Genomic DNA, 6,286 nt, shown 5'->3' on the forward strand with positions numbered 1-6,286 from the left:
TGTTAGATAAAGGGACTAGTTCCAAGACCAAGTTTGTTGGAGAAAAGTCTATCATGGTCTTTATCTGTTCCAAATGCCAGACTAAACTGCTGAATGAAGAGAAGGAACCAGGTTTCCGATTTGCAGCCTGTGAGCCCGAGGACCGGTGTTACCCCGGCATCTAGGGTTAACGCACCTGAGATGGAATCTGCTTATCCGAGATCTCTGGCACAGTTCATCTCTGAGCTAATTTGCATCACTGTGTCAGAAGGAGTTGAGTGAGAGACCTGTTTATCCCAATCCCAGAGCTCTGGAATTTGAGGTCCCTCAAAGATTGTTTTTCCCTCAGGCAGGCCCATCCTGAGTGACCCTGGGCTTGGATGTTAGAAAGGTCAGTCATAGGCTGCGCATGATGTCTCTGGAAAAAAATAAGTTTTTCTTTAGTCCAGAATCCGCATAAACGTCAGATTTCCTTTACAGATAATTCTGGTTCAGAGCTCTTATAGGAGGGAGGGGAGTGTTGTGAGACTGATTATGACAATGCTGCAAGTATGAAAAAAAAAAAAAGCCATTTAGGAGACAGGGAATAGACAATTTGGTTATGGTGGCATACCAGACTCTTAATATTCAGGATTCAGGCGACTCTGGTTTTCCAGATGTGTTTTTTTGAAATTCGTCTCAACAATTGAATGAAATATTAATGGAACCTTGGTCTAAACATGATAAACATTCCAAATTTCATGGAGGCTTCCAATAGTTTATCACTTTCTAGATGAGACTGCAAAGTAGAAATTTCCTCCTAAAATTAACATGCCAGTGGATCGCTTATCAAAATCTACTATCCTTTCGATCCCTGGGGCTGCTTCCCTTAAAGAAAGCAAAGACTGAAAATGCAAAGGAAATTTAAAATTTATGTTGCCACTGGTACGAACCTGAGACATATTCTGGCATCCACATGGGTTAATGTCATTGAGAAATGGTCAGAACAGGTAGTCGAAGGGTTTTTAATCAGGCACACCTAGCTCTTATTTACTGCCTTGGATCACAATAGGGAAGTGTAAGAATACATTGGTGAGGTGGTACTGGATACAGGTCTTGTGGATTCTAGAGTTTTGGCTTTAGCTGTGACTGCTAGAAGTGCTCTTTGGCTCAGATATTGGGTTTGAGATGTGGAATCTAAGAGGACTCTTCAATCCTTGCCATTGTCACGAGCCGCGGCCCCTGGATTCCGAGACTTTGCCTGTGACCTTGACCTATTGCCTGTTTCCTGATTTTGAACCTTTGCCTGTGAACCTGACTTATTGCCTCCACCCAGACTCTGTACCTTTGCCTGTGAGCCTGATCCATTACCTGTCCCTGGATTCCGAACCAACGCCTGTGACTCCGACTGTGCTGATACCTGACACCACCTCCGGGGCTCCATCCTGTCTGCAGTTTGCTGTTCCGCCGCTGTTCCGTGTGTCATCTACCGTACGCAGCTGAGTGAGTGTAAACTTATACTAGTTTCAGTTTAAGACCGGGGGGCATCTGAGTACCTGTGAGCATAACCAGTCTCTACGGGAAAGGCGGCTGCTAAAGGCGAAGACCTCTGCTACCAGTTCTATAAGTTTATGCCGCACTGTTGTCGTAACAGCCATTTGATAGTCAGTCTCTCTTTGGGCCCAAGCTAGACAAAACAATCAGTCAAGCAACTGGTGGTAAGAGCATTTTTCTTCCAATGCTTCCAAGGCAAGTAGCAAAGTTTTGGTCCTTTCATTTTCCCATCAAACAGAAAGCTTTCACCACCCCTGGTCTGTCCTTTACTCCACAAAACAGACTTAAGCATGAGCTTCCAAACACCCAGGGATCACGGCTATGCACGTCCACCTCCTTCCCGATACCGCTACACCACAGATTTCCTTTCGCACCCTATAGGGTTGCGTAGGGAAATCTGCGACAAACCTACAGCATAATGGGGTTTATTTCCAGCCTGCTGTGTTTGTATGACAAATGGTGCCCTCTTTTTCAGAGCTGTGAATAAGAGGTATTGTAGAGAGAAATATATTCTAGACCAGTAGACTGGTTCTGTGTATGAAAACTTGGGATCCATAGGAATTCCTGATGGATGCCATGACAGTACCATGGGATTATCATTTAATATACAACAACTAAAAACTATCATAAAGTATGGAATACTTATGTGCTCTGGTGAGAGGTTGGCCAGACACTAAGCAAACAATTGCAAAACGGATTAAAGCAGTGTTAGTGCAACTAAGCCAGTATCAGAAAGTTTCTCAGCTCCTTTCACCAGGTCTGTTAGTGCTTCCATGTGCAGTGTTTCATAGAGTTTCAGTCGAGCAGTTATGTTACGCAGCCAACTGGTACTCTGTCCATATCTTCACAAAATTCTGCCATTTTAAAATTTTTGAGTACAAGGATGAAAGATTTTGTGCACAACTATACCTGAGCATACCCTCTCCTAAGGAATGTCCCTACCATTGCAGTGTCCCCAAAAGTGGATCCAAGAGAAAAAAAAATTGGGGGTACTTACCGTTAACTCCATTCTTCGAGTCCATTTGGAGGACACTACAGTCCCACCCTTAACACATATTATTTTGGATATTTTGTTCCTATTTTTATTTTTGTGGAGACTTTATCTTGTTCTTACATGTTGCCCTATCCTTTGGGCTTTGTTAGTTTAAACTGAGCAGCAGATGGTGAAGGGTTATAAAGGGAAGTAGCATTTGTTTCAGAGTTATCTCCTAAGTGCTCCAACATTGGCCTCTATTTTCCCAAGGTTACAGTGTCCCCTAAACAGACTTCGAGAAATGGGATTTAACGGTAAGTACTAAAAATAATCTTTTATCATGTATGTGGTAAGTTCTTGTCTTTTTGTTTTTATTAACTACAAAATTTATTTTGTGATAATCACAAGGAATTTTGATCACATTAGGCCTGATTCATTAGCGATCCTATCTGACGATTTTGTGCAGATTGCATGAAAATCCACTCTGCGCATGCGCAAAACAGGGAGATAAGTAAGAAAATCAGTTACTTAAGAAATAAATCTTTCATAACTTAAGACCGCAGTCCTACTTACGTGCACTTAAGAAGCTCTCTGACCTCTTAAGACAAAAGGGTGGGGAAAGGGTGCAGAATGGTTGGAGATTGTAGTGACTTAAGAAGAGTAGGAGTTTACATTCAGATCCGTCGGATAGATAAGAAGCAGTACTTAGCGTTTCCTTAAATTTATGCTTAACACTTAAGGAAGCTCAGGGTCATGTTTAAGTCCAAAAGCAATAGCGACAGCGCCGAATAAGCCATAACACTAAATTGTTGAAAAACCATAGTTTGTTGAAAATACCCCTAATCACAATTAAATATGCACAACATACACCTGCATACACTTCTCTCATAAGAATTCACTGTATTTTTTTTTTATTAATGTCAATAATTATATAATGTAACTATTTTACCCCAAAATACATGGTGGATGCACAGTTTTAAAAAAGTTCAATGTAAAGTGGTTAATGTATAATATATTAGTAGTAGAAATAATAATAGTTAAGTTGTTTGGAATTTTTTGGCTTCTCTGGATTTTTTGCTGACTTTGATGTTTTTTGCTTTTATCTTTATGTCTAAACTATATGCAATCAGTTGTGAGCCATAATAATATATCATTATTTTAAAATGTGGTTTTATTTGGCTGTGGCATACTTTTTCACATGCTTTATTGCATGTCATTTTTCCTTGGCTTGGCTGTGTATCTCTTATTTGTGTATATTTCTATTTGCTCTATTTCTAATTCAATTTAGGGATATTGCCCGACATGGGTCAGGAATCAAACTCATGACCTCAGTGCTGTAAGGCAGAAGCGCTAGCCACTGTGCTGCCCAAGTGCTGGCTGCATTTATATTTAGGGAAGCTGACATACATAACATAAAAGCGGTAGATAAAAAAAAAGGTTTGCAGACAATAGTTGCATTTACCTCAAAGTAGCCTGTCCACTCCAAATCAATCCCCCCCCCCCCCCCCCAAGTCTTAGGGCATTCATAGTAATAGATGGCAGCATGCAGATAATATGAATGAATGTGTCCTGTGGGCCAGAATCATTTTGGTAAGAAAAACATCATAAATAAAAAATGCACCTTTGCCTAACAAAGTTGCTTTTGAGGGGAGGTTGTCACACATTGCACAAGCTAACCTGCATTTTGGTCACTGTTCTTACCTGTTTCCCTTGGTTCTCATTCCCTGCATTCACTTGCTGCTCTGAACTGAGCATGCGCAAACCTGGTCTTTTCAAAACTTCCTATGTTATCTGTTCCATGATCAAGACCTGCAGTATTGTTGCAGGAACCTCGTGCATAATAATCAGTCCTGTTATCAGCTATTCGCTTTCTAAAGACCGTAACGCTTCAGATCACTGCCGTTCACCTGAACCTCTGCATTTAACTTCCAGCAGGCCTGCTCTACTCCACGATTACATCTCACCCTGATCTAATCCCCCTTAGAGGACCGCGACCTGCGGCTAGAGAGCAGCTAAGTCCATATTCCCTTGTGGGGATCCCTGGTGAAGACCTCTCTACCATCAGACTCTGCAACTCTCTGGGGGAAAGTCTATCTAGAGCAGGGCTTCGAGGTCTACTCCAAACTCAGATTCCGTGGCAGTAAGATCTGGCCAAACTAGGAATGGACCCCGATCGGGTACCGTCTGCTAAAGACATGCTGCAACACCTGGTCGGTCACAGTGAACATCAGAATGCTACACAACTGCAACTTATTCATTGCGTACAGGCCCTAGCCTCTAGGATAAGATCTGCAAATTGCCTTACCGGTCTCCCAGGCACCATCTGTTTCCGAGCCCAGTCAAGTTACCCTCCTCATCTCTACGTTTACCTACTCCTCAAAAGCTTGATGGTGACCCTAAAGTTTGTTGAGGGGTTTTGAACCAATTTTCAATTCAGTTTGAGCTACTACTGCAAAATTTTCCCACTGATCGCACTAAAGTGGCTTACATCATATCGCTCCTCTCTGGACAAGCACTGGCGTGGGCTTCCACTCTGTGGGAGAGGAATGATTCTTTATTGCAGGATTGTGCTACGTTTACTGCAACCTTCCGACAAATTTTCGATGAGCCAGGGCGTGTTTCCTCAGCCGCTTCAAGTTTACTCAGACTCCGACATGGTTCACATACACTTACTCAATACGTTATCCAGTTCCATACAGTTTCATCCGAGCTGCAATGGAATAATGAAGCCCTTGTGGAAACATTCTGGCAAGGGCTGGCTGACCGAATTAAAGATGTTTTAGCTTCGCAGGAACTGCCTACTACCCAGACACTCTGATCTTATTGTGCTACCGTGTTGACATCCAATGTCAAGAGAGGGCTTCAGAGAAAGAACCTTCTCGGCAGAATCCTGTGTTAACGGTCACCCAGAGCCTACCCTCTAGTGCCACAGAAGAGCCTTTGCAGTTAGGGCGCTCTAGGCTCTCTCCTGACAAGAGAAGCAGGAGAATTACTAATGGACTTTGTCTTTATTGTGCTGAACCCGGGCATCGCTTGGTCTCATGCTCTAAATGCCAGGGAAATGCCAAACCCTAATCTGTGATTTAGAGGTCAGATTGGGGAGTTTCAAGTCCTCCAGAATTTAATAATTTGTCTGCTTATTTAATTCCCATTACCCTTCATGGTCTCAGGGAATCTAAACAACTGCCTGCTCTTCGGGACTGTGGGGCAGCCAAGAATTTTATTTCTTCTGATCTAGTGGAATTCTTGTCACTCCCTACCACTTTATTGCCTACAGCAGTGGTGCTCACAGCCATTGATGGGAGTCAGAATCCTAATGGGAGAATTCTGGCCCGAAGGGAACCATTGCCTCTCCAAGTCGGGGCACTGCATTTCAAAAAAATATCTATGTGTTGTTGCTCACCTCCAGTCCGGTTATCCTTGGTTTACCTTGGCTCTGTCTGCATTCTCCTCTTATTGATTGGCCATCCGCTCAAGTTCTGTCTTGGTGCCCATCTTGTCATTCCAAGTGCTTGGTACATGTTAAGCCCTTAAGTTCTGTGGCTACTATTGAGGAATCTACCAAAGCAGTTCTTCTTTCCCAATACTTCTCATTTGCTGATGTTTTTGTTAATCAGAAGTCTGAAGTCTTACCTCTGCATCGTATCTAGGGCTGTCCCATTGATCTCCTTCCTGGCAAGATGCCACCCAGGGGCTGTGCCTATTCTCTGTCGGTTCCGGAGATGGAGGCTATGGCAGATTACGTCAAAGAAAACCTTCAACGGGGGTTTATTCATCCTTCCTCCTCCCCAGTTCGTGCCA

Source organism: Mixophyes fleayi, chromosome 4 (assembly GCF_038048845.1).
Source record: "Mixophyes fleayi isolate aMixFle1 chromosome 4, aMixFle1.hap1, whole genome shotgun sequence".
In the NCBI taxonomy this organism is placed as follows: domain Eukaryota; kingdom Metazoa; phylum Chordata; class Amphibia; order Anura; family Limnodynastidae; genus Mixophyes; species Mixophyes fleayi.